At 36.3% G+C, this 14,414-nt stretch overlaps 1 protein-coding gene across 6 annotated transcripts in view; it reads left to right on the top strand.

The window, feature by feature from the left end:
- Positions 1-14,414, top strand: part of Fgf13 (fibroblast growth factor 13) — a 523,434-nt gene that overhangs the window by 41,002 nt on the left and 468,018 nt on the right. The window lies entirely within an intron of this gene.

The raw sequence follows: 14,414 nt of genomic DNA, 5'->3' as shown, positions 1-14,414 counted from the left end.
TGGGTTTATTTTCACACTTGCTGTTCCCTCTTCTCAAAGAGCTCTAGCTTAACATTAAGTTGACATAAAACTAGCCAGTACAATATTTTATACGGCAGTCATTATTCTACAATTAATGATATAGTAGTAAGTAGAATAAAGGTTCTTCCCTTTTGACTTTAATTTGTGTGTGCATATGTCTCCATCCCCCACCCCATGCACACTGTAAATGGTTGCAGTTATGACTTTGTTGATCAGAGGCAGACTCGCTGAGAAGATAACATATGAGTAAAACCTTAAAAGGCACCTATGAAGTTATGTGGGAGAAGCAGGTTGCCATATTTTTCATGTTGCATGGGGAAAAGAAAACTTTAAAAAATTGTATCATCCAGAATTCAGGTGTTTAGAGTTGCTTTTATTGAAGAGGAGTAAAATCACTTCTAAATACATTTCTGTAGAATTTTTGCAAGGCAGAATTTCAACTGTAGCCTCCAGTTACATGAGTCTTAAAAGTGCACTAACAGCTTTTTTTTTTTTTTTTTTTGCATTGCAGCCTTGGAAATTTCTGTATATGCACACAGATAACATTTATAAGCACCAAATTGCTATGTACCCGTGGCCATACCTGCATCAGAGCTAAAACTCCTTGCTTATTTACAAATGCAAGCTTGCTGGATTTCCATTTCTAGGAAAGAAAGCATGAAATATTCTGAACTCCTTGAAGAATGGGCATCTCTCTGGTGCATAGTTTGTTCTGACCCACTTGATTCCTAAAACTAGGAGGAATTCCCAGCGAGATCAACCATTGTCTCCTAAGACTGCAGAGGTTCCACTGGCATTGTGTGCTATGTGAGTCAGAGTTACGAAAATGAGTGAGTCTTGTTCAGTATTTGGTGAGAGTTAAGAGTTAGGAGTCCTAGATAGACAAGTGGGGCAATACTCATTGCTTGGGAGGAGCACAGTTGATTATCTAGCAGGAATATCACAAACCCAGAACAAAATGTGATTGTTCCAACTTCCTTTGGGCAAGCTCTGAACTTGTGATACTTAAATCTTTGTGTCTATCTACAAACAACAAGGTCATAGACAGATAACTTGTATATGTGGGAAGGGGCCACTATGTTCAGTACAGCATTTGTCTGTAATAGGATTTGGTGTGTCTGAGGTGGCATTGTCTTAATTAAAAGAGAGCAAGAACTTGTGACCGCTTGTGCATTGCAGTTTTGTAGATCTTTACAATCAGAGAAATAATATTAAGCACCTACTAAGTTTGTCAAATAGAACAATGTATGTGGAATCACCATATTTTTTAAATGAATAGACAATATTTTTGGAAGACCTTTATTGGACAAATGCCATCCATCAAAATAATCCAAAGACATTTTAATTTTATTTTTGTCAAGACATTCCCCTAAATTAACACTAGACACATATAAGAATATGTGCTTGCTTTCACCATGTGGGTGTCTGGTGCCCTCAGAGGGTGTCAGATCTCCTGGAACTGGGATTTCTGTGGTTGTGAGTCTAATGCAGGTCCTCCGAAAGTTCTCTTTACCACTAAGGAATCCCTCCAACCCCAGATTATTTCATCTGGATAACCTCTTACTCCCCAAGGAATATATGAAAACATTTCTACTAGAAGATAATTTATTATGATAGTGGTAGTTTCAAGTGATCAGGAAATCTGTGATTCTGCCTCCTGTCTCTCATTAAGTTATAAAAACATTATAGATCTTTAGTACTAAATGAACCAGAACAATTTCTAATTTCAAATGAAGTACCCTGATGATGCTTCAGATTCTTTAACAAAAAGACCAATGATCCCTTTGACAACTGATCCCCACTACATGAGCTTTGTTGCCTTTTTGAATTTTATACCAAAGTAGCCCTTATACTACTCACTGTAGGCCGCTTCCTGTGAGAGCATCTAAAATCTTCTCCTGAAGAAGGACATTGAGGTGGTGTATTGGATAGACACAAATAGTATGTACCTCAACTTTGCTATGCAAGATGAGAATAATAGTATTAGTAATCACCATAGTTACCATATAGACTAAATGATTTAATGTATGTGATACTTAGAATAGCAACACACAGTAAGCATTGTATAAGTATTTGCTATTATTATTGCAGTTGTTATTACACTCATTATGGAGATTATTGGCCTGGAGCATCTGTCTAAAGCCTAAGCCTGAGTTCTCATGGGGAAAAGGGTCATGAAGGAGTCAACAGAGAAATGAAAATTGCCTTTTAAAAATAATTTTATAGCTGGGCGATGGTGGCGCATGCCTTTAATCCCAGCACTTTAGAGACAGAGACAAGTAAATTTCTGAGTTCTAGGACAGCCTGGTCTACAGAGTGAGTTCCAGGACAGCCAGGGCTACACAGATAAACCCTGTCTTGAAAAACAAAACAAAAAAATTATTTAACAAATAAAAATTACTATTTATATCTATCTATATATATACATATACATATATATACACACACACACACATATATATATGGATGTTTTTCTTACGTGTATATAAGTGTATCATGTGCCTTCGGTGACCTCAGAGATTGAAAAAAGGTATTGAAAGTTTTTGAACTGGGATTCAAACCATTGTGGACCTCCATGTGGGTGCTGGAAACTGAAATCAGGCCCTCTGAAAGAGCAGGCAGTATGTATTCTTAACTGCAGATCCATCACTCCCAGCCCTGTGAGAATTTAGAGTCAGCTTTATGTTAATGTGATATATAGATCCATCCATATTCTGTGGCAACAAGATTTTTTTCTTCTTTTGTGTTTTTGCTTTTGATAGAGTATGTCATGTAGTCCTAGCTTGTCTCAAATTCACTATATAGCTACCAGCAAAGAAGAAACTAGAACTCCTGATACTCCTCCTGCTTATATCTTCGTAATGTCAGGATTATATGTGTGCACCACATTGCCCTGCTTTAGATAATTCTATTACTTTTAAATGCCTGTTTTTATTGTATGTGTATGTGCATTTTACTTGCATACATGTGTGTATATATATATACTACAAAAGCCAGAATATGGCATAAGATCCTCTGGTTCTGATTATACATGGTTGTGAGATGACATGTGGGTGCTAGAAACAGAGTCTGTGTCCTCTATGCCACTATTTGATTATTAATAGGTAAATAAAATTCCACTGTGTATCTGTAAAATTTTTACCTTATCCTTTTGCCTGCATATTCTTTCTTTTTTATTCATAAGCACCAATCATTCTTTTTTATTAGATATTTTCTTCATTTACATTTCAAATGCTATACCAAAATTCCCCTATACCCTCCCGCCCCCCCGCCCTGCTTCCCAACCCACCCACTCCCTCTTACTGGCCCTGGCATTCCCCTGTACTGGGGAATATAAAGTTTGTAAGACCTAGGGCCTCTCCTCCCATTGATGGCCGACTAGGCCATCCTCTGCTGCATATGCAGCTAGAGACATGAGCTCTGGGGTACTGGTTAGTTCATATTGTTGTTCCCCCTTATAGGGCTGCAGACATATTTAGCTCCTTGTGTACTTTCTCTAGCTCCTCCATTGGGGGCCTTGTGTTCCATCCAATAGATGACTGTGAGCATCCACTTCTGTATTTGCCAGGCATTGGCATAGCCTCACAGAAGACAGCTATATCAGGGTCCTGTCAGCAAAATCTTGTTGGCATATGCAATAGTGTCTGGGTTTGGTGGTTGTTTATGGGATGGATCCCTGGGTGGAGCAATCTCTGGATGGTCCTTCCTTCAGTCTCAGCTCCTAACTTTGTCTCTGTAACTCCTTCCATGGGTATGTTGTTCCCTATTCTAAGAAGAAACAAAGTATCTACACTTTGGTTTTCCTTCTTCTCGAGTTTCATGTGTTTTGCAAATTGTATATTGGGTATTCCAAGTTTCTAGCCTAATATCCACCTATAAGTGAGTGCATATCATGTGTGTTCTTTTGTGATTGGGTTACCTCACTCAGGATGATATCCCCCAGATCCATCCATTTGCCTAAGAATTTCATAAATTCATTGTTTTTAATAGTTGAGTAATATTCCATTGTGTAAATGTACCACATTTTCTGTATCCATTCCTCTGTTGAGGTACATCTGGGTTCTTTCCAGCTTTTGGCTATTATAAATCAGGCTGCTATGAACATAATGGAACATGTGTCCTTATTACAGGTTGGAACATCTTATGGGTATATGCCCAGGAGTGGTATTGCTGGATCTTCTGGTCAAATTTTCTGAGAAACCTCCAAACTGATTTCCAGAGTGGTTGTAACAGCTTGCAATCCCACCAGCAATGGAGGAGTGTTTCTCTTTCTCCACATCCTTGCCAGCATCTGCTGTCACCTGAATTTTTGATCTTAGCCATTCTGATTGGTTTGTCTTGCAATTTCAGGGTGTTGAACATTTTTTCAGGTGCTTCTCAGCCATTCGGTATTCCTCAGTTGAAAGTTCTTTGTTTAGCTCTGTACTCCATTTTTAATAGGGTTATTTGGTTTTCTGGAATCCAACTTCTTGAGTTCTTTATATATATTGGATATTAATTCCCTATTGGATTTAGGATGATAAAGATCTTTTCCCAATCTGTTAGTGGCCTTTTTGTCTTATTGACAGTGTCCTTTGCCTTACAGAAGCTTTGCAATTTTATGAAATCCCATTTGTTGATTCTTGATCTTATAGCACAAGCCATTGCTGTTTTGTTCAGGAATTTTTTCCCCGTGCCCATGTCTTCGAGGCTTTCCCCCACTTACTCCTCTATAAGTTCTGGGTGTCTCTGGTTTTTATGTGGAGTTCCTTGATCCACATAGACTTGAGCTTTGTACATGGAGATAAGAATGGATCAATTTGCATTCTTCTACATGTTAACCGCCAGTTGAGCCAGCACCATTTGTTGAAAATGCTGTCTTTTTCCCACTGGATGGTTTTAGATCCTTTGTCAAAGATTAAGTGACCATAGGTTTGTGGGTTCATTTCTGGGTCTTCAATTCTATTCCATTGATCTACCTGTCTGTCGGTGTACCAGTACCATGCAGTTTTTACTACAATTGCTCTGTAGTACAGCTTGAGGTCATGCATGGTGAGTCCACCAGAGGTTCTTTTATTGTTGAGAATATGTTTTGCTATCCTAGGTTTTTTGTTATCCTAAATGAATTTGCAAATTGCCCTTTCTAACTAGGTGAAGAATTGAGTTGGAATTTTGATAGGGACTGCATTGATTCTGTAGATTGCTTTCAGCAAGATATTCATTTTTGCTATATTAATCCTCCCAATCCATGAGCATTGGAGGTCTTTCCATCTTGTGAGATCTTCTCTGATTTCTTTCTTCCAAGACTTGACGTTCTTATTATACAGATCTTTTACTTCCTTAGTTAAAGTCACACCAAGGTATTTTGTATTATTTGTGACTATTGTGAAGGGTGTTATTTCCCTAATTTCTTTCTCATCCTGTTCAGCCTTTGTGTAGAGAAAGGCCACTGATTTGTTTGAGTTAATTTTATATCCAGTTACTTCACTGAAGTTGTTTATCATGTTTAGGAGTTCTCTGGTAGAATTTTTGGGGTCACTTATATATACTATTATATCATCTGCAAATAGTGATATTTTGACTTCTTCCTTTTCAATTTGTATCCTCTTAATTTCCTTTTGTTGTCTAATTGCCCTGGCTAGGACTTCAAGTACTATATTGAATATCGCCTGCATTTTCTTTTTTATGTTACTTCCATTCAGTTTTCCATAGTGGCTATATTTATGTTTCATCAACAATGTTTAATAGTATAGCTATGTATTTTCCTCTTAGAACAGCTTTCACTGAATCCCACATGTTCTGGTGAAGTATATTTTAATTACTTCTAGGTTTTCTTAATTAAACCATCCTGATTTCTTGGATGATACATTGTTCAATTCAATCATCACTTTTAAATTTTCTGTATTTTATCTTGTTTATTTCTTGTTTTATTCACTATAATTTGATGACATATAAAAAATAATTGAAATTTTCTTATATTTGTTATGACTTGCTTCATGCCCTGAAATATGTTCTATCTTGGACAAAATTTTATAACCTACTGGACGGAGTGCTCATTTCTTGCATGGAGTAGTCTAGAGATATCTGTAGATCCATAAAGTTCTCTCTCTCTTCTCTCTCTCTCTCTCTCTCTCTCTCTCTCTCTCTCTCTCTCTCTCTCTCCCTCTCTCTCTCTCTCTCTCATGTATGACATAGATGCTGATGAGATGGCACAGCACATTGAAGTCAAGTCATCTACTGGTAGAGCTGGGACTCTGCCTGAGCCTTTTGGTGGTATTGTTTGTTTTATGACATTAGGAATGCTGATTTGTGTATGCATGATTTATCCTTATATAGATTATTCCTTTAATAATATGCAGAGATATTTTAGTATTTTCTGATGAGCTTTGTCTTGATATGGATGTAGCTATTCTTTTAAAGGCCTGTTGGCTTGGATACCTTTTTCTATCCCTTTATTATCAGACTGTGTCTTTGACAATGAGTGTATTTCTTTCAGCCAGTTGGCTCTTCTTTATAAAATTTAGTCTGTCTTCTTATATCTTTTAAGTGGAGAATTGAGACCTTTAACATTCAAAATTATGACTGTGAGGAATGTATTAATTCTTGCCATTTTGTTTGTCTGTGATGCTTGAGTCTTTTCTAATAATCATTTGCATCATTGTTACTCTTATAACATTTTCTATTTCCCACACTCTCATTATTGTGCTTATATTTCTTTTCGTTTGTAGGATTTATGAAGTGTCTTGTGCAGAACTGAGTTAATTTCCATGAATCATTCTAATTCATGTTTACCATGAGTTGTCTTTATTTTTCCCTTTGATTTTGAAGGATAGTTTGCTGGATGCATAATCTAAAGTACTGGTTCCTTTTGTGAGGGCTCCTCTGGATTTTAGAGTTATTTTTTTGAGATGTGCTGTTATTCTGATATGTTTGCTGTTTCATGTGACCTGGTACTTCTCTTTTTTCATCTTTCCATGCTTTCTTGTTGATTTTCTGCACCTTTAAAACTATGATGTGATATGCAGCAGTTCTTTTCTATTCAAATCTGCGAGGGCTCTAAAAGTCTCCTGTGCCTAGCTATCTCTTCCTTAAGATTTAAGAGTTTTTGGCATTATGTCATTAAGAATTTTCCTAGGTCTATTGCCTTCTTTTGTGCTCATGAACTACAACCTTGTCCTTTCCTTGGTATCCTAAAGGTCTTGCATATTCTGCAGTTAATATCTCGTTTTACATCATTATCACATTGTGTTCACTAGCTTTGTTCTTCAGCCTTCATTATCCCGTTTTCCACTTGTTTATTCAGGAGGCTTTCAATTGACATTTTATTTGACTTTTGGCTCTTTGTATTTCCAAAGCTTCAATTTGAGTCTTTTTGAATCCTTGGCTCTTTATTAAATTATTTCACACCCTTCCATGTCTTCTTGTTTTACTCTGCTGTGTTTTGTTTTGTATTGTATTTTCATTGAATTCATCATCTGGAAAATTTTACCTTTTGCATTCTTTTAGTTAAGTACTCACTGAGATTCAAATTGGATTAGGTTTTGGTAGAGTGAATTCATTCTGAGGAATGGATCCTGGGTGTAGTTCGGTAGATAAAACACATATTCAACATGTTCAAGCCATCAGGTCTGATTCCCAGAACCCTGAAGAGATGAGCACAAAAGCGAGGTCATTACAATAATAACCAATTAAAAACAATGACCACCATAATAACATTAGAGGGGAAGATGCTCAAAGAGGGTACTGCTTGAATTCAGAAGATAATATTTAATAAGTATACAAATAAAAAAATAAGAAACACAATACTAAGGAAAAGTACCAGATAAAAGAGAAAAAACAGAAAGAAAAATGAAAACGAGGGAATAATTAGAGTAGATGAGAGAGAGAAATCTAGCTAAGATTGTGATCAAAAGGAAAAATATAAATAAACAAGCAACATTACAGTAACAACAAGTAAAATAGAGAAAAAATTAATCTTATGGCAGATGCCTATCATCTTAGCATTCTGGCAACTGAGTCTGGACAGCTACAATCCGAGGCCAGCCTGGTTTCAATACCAAGAGCCTGTTTTGGAGAAAAAAAAGAGGACAAGACAAATGTAGTTAAAGACATTAGATATTAAAGCTAAAGAAGAGAAAAGAAAATGATAAGAGACAGAAAAGATGCTACATAGAAAAGAAATAAAATTTCTATCTACATATTTAAACTAATCAATTTGAACAAAAACATCCATATAGAAATTCAAGGAAAAAAAAAACAAAATGTAATACTAGAAAAAAATAAAAACAAAGGGAACAAAAGGTAGAAACTTGAAATAGAGTTTTTAAAAAATAAACAAGAGGACAGGCTTGTAGTCCTTTAAAGAGGTTGGTCATGTGCGGAGCAGTGAGAAATTTGGACTAGTTCTCCTTTCTATGCCCACTTAGGCTCCACACCACCTGGGGAGAACAGAGTCTGCATGCTATTTGGTTTTTCCTTCTTCTTTTTTTTCCCTGTTTGCCTAGCAACCAGAAGGTATGGTTTGTGGGCCCAGCCTGTTGTGATTACTCTGCGCTGTCCTACTCCTCTTAATGAATGATCAGCAAGATTTCTGCAGGCTGCTCCTCATCCCCTGGGCCTTCAGCTGTCTGATAGTGGATGGGGAAGCTCTATAGGAATGCAGCAATCGTTTTGTTTTGCATCTTGTGTGCTCCACAATTGGATCTCCAAAGTTTTACAGCTCATCTCCATTCCCATAAACACCAGAAACCAAAGGATGTACCTGCAGAATGCTCTGACAGTTTGCTTCCTTAATCAGCAGCTCCCAATGGGAAGTCTATTCAACTCTTCCCAGTGATTCTGAATGGTTCCTCAGGCCATCTGATCCTGAGTGTTTCCTAGTCAAGCTAATAGACCAGATTTCTAGGCCAGACTTGGCTGGGAGCTCCTGGGCATAGTAGAGTATACTTCTGTAGACACAGACCCAGAAAAAGTTCCTGTACCTTCACCACCAAGGAGTTCCAAAAAATAGAAAGCACTTTCCTATGGCCAATATGACACACTAATTCTAGGGCCCCCTGTCATTTTTTATTGAAATTCTGCTTAATGTTGAGATCAGTGCTCTCTATTGCTTTTGTTCTTTGTTATGCCTGCTATGCTTCCCTTTCTGCTCCATGCTCCAAGTACTGAGGTAGTCTTTATCTTCCACTGTGTTGCTCTCCAAAATCTCTACCAATCTTACAAGGCTCAGTCTGCTCTGTACTGAAACAATCTAGTGGATGTTAGCAATTTGTGGGTGCCTCTAATTTATCATCTTCAATTTGAGAAAACTTATTTGTTTGTTGTTTATAGAATTCAAGACTGGCCAATTCTTTCAGTGGCTACTTCAGCTTGGAGCTGTGTGTGTGTGTGTGTGTGTGTGTGTGTGTGTGTGTGTGTGTGTGATTTATCTATGGAATATAAGTTCTGAAAGATCGTCACTTAATTTAGAGCCTAGCTTGGTGCTAGTTAGTATAAAGATTTTGTTAGAAAAAAGTATTTGCCTCTGAAGAGTTTAAATGCTAATTGGTGATCACAGATGGTTGAATCTACAGTGATGGTCAGCAATTTGAGAGTATAAATAAGAAAAGCCAAACCATATATTCTATGCATATAAAAAAAGATGTATTCAGAAGTAACATTGTAAGGGTGATATATGTCAGGAAAGTCTCTATGGTAGAAGCAGTACATGAGAGAAATTGAAGTTCAAATAGGATCAAGAAAGAGAGAGATAAATACTATTAAATACAGACATGGAGAGTTAAGGATGAGCCTATCCTGGCTAAATCATATATCAGTTAAAATTTATTTGGTAAATTATGTTAGGCTGGCCTTTATGATAAATTGTAGAGGTAAGAGAACACAGAATATATATTGGCATATCATGGGAACATATAGGAGATGCAGTCTTTTGTTTATCAGTTAATTATGTCTTTACCAAATGTCTATTAAGTTGTAACTTTGACCTTACAAAACATGTAGGGTACTTGCAACATAGAAATACATCAGATATATCAAAACATGTCCATATTCACAAGTGGATGTTATTCTTAAAATGCAAAGTTAGCCATTTTCTATTTACAAAACACTTGCCACATGCAATCACAGAAATCATTTAAGGTTGCTTTTAGGTTTATCCTCATCTTATATATTTTAGTGAATTAAGAAATAAAATTATTAATTGAGACTATAAAGTACCTAGCAGTGGAATTATTTGCCCATTACCATGCTGTGAGGCAGTAACTGAGCTGGGACCTTAACTCAGTTATTAGAAGTAATCGTGACTCTTAATGACTATAGCATTTGTTGAAGCCTACCTCTGAGTATGTCTGTGTGGGTTTTTCTAGGGCCTATTAGATAAGAAGAGCTTTGACCAAATGAATGTATTGGTCCATTGATTTGGTCATCATATAATGGCAGTTTTGGAAGGTGGTGAAAAAGATAGGAGATGAGACCAGTTGGAGGAAGGAGGTTGCTAAGATAAATGGCAGAAGCATTCTCTTTGTGTGTTTCCCTTTTCTCTGCTTCCTGGCTGCCCTGATGTTAAATGCTGTGCTATTTCAGGACCTCCCTGCCCTGACAGACTGACACTGCTTAGTCCCTGAACAAAATGAGATCTTTATTCTCCTTTCAAATTGTTTTTGGTAGATAATTTTTCTCACAAAGATGAAATTGTCTTTTGATGTAATTTATATCTTAGAATCATAAAAGTGCTTCATTAAATATATGAGCAGAAATAAAATTTGAAGTCTGATTTTCCGTGAAAATATATATGTCCTTTCATAATTTCTCTTAACATAAAAATTAGGAAAAGAGGAAAAATTATTAAGAAAAATTGACATGCATTGGAATAGTAAACAAAATACTAAAATTAAGGATTAGGTCTTGGTGTGTTGCTTCAGTAGTCTATCATGAAACATCTAACTTTGCTGTGTTCTGTATTTTTATGTTATTATTATCTTAGTGCTCTAATGAAGTTGTAGAATCTTTCTCCATTGACTCCTTATCATTAAGTCAGTCTTAGTACTAGAGAGGAATTTGATTAAAAGAGAACTTGCCAGGTAATAGCTTTCCCTTCTTGTTATTTTTTTGTATTGTAAAGAAGTTCCTTTTAAAGTAACTGGTCTATCATGTATAAAGTACCATAGAATAATTATCAAAGAGATAAATGTTTTATAAAGTAAAATTATTCTTAAAAAATCACTTGAATATCCGATCGACCCACATATACCAATTCTTTATCTTGTTACCAACCTTTGACCTCACAAATTATCTTTTTTCTCTTGGAATGGCAGAACAAATACAAAGCCTGCTGATCAGTCAAGAAAGCACAAGTGATATAAGTGACAGATAAATGAACATATCTCCTTTCAGACATGTTAAAGGTTTCTCCAAATCTCTTAACATGGTTTTATTACATATAAGAAGAAAAGAGACTCATATAAAGGAAGGCATATTGATATGTTTTGAGAGCATGGGTAGAGATGTCTGAAAATGTATGTGCTGTCCCTTTTTGTTCTTTTATGTCCCTTTCTAATCATCATAACATTGTCACCTGTCATGAATATGAAATATGTGCCATTTAACATGCAGGTGGGATTGTAATGGAGAGAGATATTAGTTATTTGATTGTCCGTTGGAGAACTATTGTAGATATAACCAGTTTGGGGTAGCCTACCTGAAGAGGGATGGACTGTGGCTTCCTGGTATCCTGGCCTCAAAGGTAAAACAAGATTATGTTAGCATAGAAATCCAGCTAGGTAGAAGAGGAAGTACAAAGGCAGAGCAGTTCTAAAATAATTGACTTGCAAAGTATTATTTAATTTTTAAAAAGACAGAGTTTGTTTGCTAGTTTGGGTAGTTGATTTCCTTTCTTTCATTGAGTTAAATTATTTAAGGAAAGTGACATACAAATGATATAGAATATAGATGTAGCGTCTGTTCCATTATTCTTTCATGAAATCCTAGAATAAAGTAGGAGGGTAACTAGAAGGAAGCTATGACAAAGAATTAAGGAAAATGACTATGATCATAGACCTCACACCCAAATTGTGATTATAGACATGCCAGTGTAGCCTATATATGGATAACTACATGAAACACATTGTAATGGGTTTTTTTAGGTGCAAGTCATATGCATGTACTTTTAAAAATTCCTTTACTGTTAGGCTGTCTTTTAGGGTAGTCTATCTCTGGTACTTACATTCTGGATCTACACCTTCTCATCCCCTTAGTTTTTCATGTAAACTTTCACATTTCACAGTGATGTAAAAGTTCCCTATCTAATGGGGTGGTTTATAGTGTGGGCTTTAGCTCTAAATTCATGATTGGAAACCTTAAGTTAGTATGATAAAACCCATAGACTCTACAACATTTTCTATTGTACTATAAACATCAACATTTGGAAGTTTCTTCTGATAACACATAGTAAGTGATATATTTTACATCCTCTATTTTCATGTTCAGGATCATACACTTAGATACCTAAGAGACAAACCCACCATTGTACTGAAAAGAATATAATAGTGCTTTTTATAAGAGTAGTCCAGAGTTTGCCAAGCTCTTACTTCTACCTAATTCTTGAAGATACTTAATATTACATCTGTAGAACCTGAAACTTCTGAAGATATTTCCAATGTCCCTCCTAAGATTTTAGTTTTCTGAATATTTGTTGAACAAGAACAATAGGACCATGTGCCAGCAGGTGAGGCTTCCTCTGAAGAAGAGAAAACAGCCATACCATATATGAGAAAGAACCTGTTACTTTCTTGTCCATTATTTCGTCATTCCTCCTATCCCAATTTGTAAAATCTCTGTGTCCCCCACAGTTCCCCAAAGTGAATCCTGTGGGAAGCTGCTCTTCCTAGCTCATCAAGACTTCACCCCTTTGACTGTATCTGATTACTTTCTATGAACTCTTCTCTAGCCCCAAGTGGGCCTCCAAACAGCAGGCAATCTGCACCTTTTATTATGGTAACAGAACTGAAGCCCAGAGAGGGCAAGGGATTTATCCAAAGATTTGAGTATAGCTAAGTATAGATTCTGGAAATTGCTTTTATCCAACATATTTCTTGCTCTTTAAAACACATCAATGAATAGTTGGAACATGCTTTTTTAGTTTCATTGCATAAAAGAGACAGCTGAGAACCAAGGAAATCAAACTACTGGTTAAAGACATGGAAAAAATAGTGGCATATCTTAGATTAAAGGGCAAGTCTTTGAAATTTTGTTAGGAAGTCATAATGTTCTGGATCCAGAGAATCTCAGTGAACAAAAGTTTGGCCACTGATCTCAGAAAGACAAAGAGTCATTGAGTAATGAAGGTAGGAATGGAATTTTATGATTAACATGACCACACTGGGAGGTACAAAGGTTTAATGATCTGAAAAATCTGTCTTTGAAGAGCTCACATTACCATCAATGATTTGAAGGGAATACAAACAAAGGTAAGGATTGGGGGTTTCCATGGTAGCAGACAAGGTAGTCTGGGTCTGTCTGAAGCCTTGTTGAGCATTACCTCACACCATTACCATATAACCTGTCATGCAGAGCTATGGAAATGCCAAGAGGGTCTTTCTTGCTTAGGATATAGTTTTGACACTTTGCTTTAAGATGCTTATTGTTTATACCTGTTGAAACTGGCAGCTAAGGTGACTATAGGGAAGAAAGACTATGGAGAACTCAGAAGAAAGGAAAATGAACTAGATGGAATCAGAAATAAAAGGAAGCTTAGGTAGCTCAGTAACTAGACCTCCCCCCCACCCCCGTCACTGTCAGGCATTATTCATTTCTATGGGGATGGGGAAGAAGGTAGGACTCTGCTATACTGAGTCTCACAAAAAGCACATGCTGAATCATTTTTTACATGACCATTCATTGACATCACAAACCCCTTTAGGTGATGAAATTTTAAAATCTTTAGCTATTTGTTTTTTTATGTTATAATCTGCCTAAGGATTTAGACCAGCCACAATTGATATCATCTTTGAATCTCCTTTCAGTTAGACTGAGATATATGCTTGGTGAATATCTGTTGTCTAGTATTAGAAGTCACCTAAGGGATGCCATATTTCTAATATAAAGCTTGAAGTTAAAAGTGTTAAAAAAAATCATGGGTAATAAAATTTGCAAGTCTCCTAGTCTAATCAGGTGTTATGTAAAATTTGTATCTTGATTTGAAAAAAATCTGTCTGCCAGCAGATTCTGCCTGGTGAACATGAATATAAAGATTAATATGAGGTTTCAGAGTAGTGACATAGGGTTTTTGGGATGCTATCTAAATTGCCTCTATAGCTTTGTGGTGTCTACCAACCATAAACTTGGCCTTATTTTTTGTTTGAAGATTCCTGTCTTTAGAGCTTTGTGTAGAGTTTCCTTGGATAACATTGCACTGCTGA

This window comes from Mus musculus, chromosome X (assembly GCF_000001635.26).
Source record: "Mus musculus strain C57BL/6J chromosome X, GRCm38.p6 C57BL/6J".
NCBI classification, from domain to species: domain Eukaryota; kingdom Metazoa; phylum Chordata; class Mammalia; order Rodentia; family Muridae; genus Mus; species Mus musculus.
Note: the sequence above shows the minus strand (reverse complement) of the source record. Positions and strands in the feature narration are given on the sequence as shown.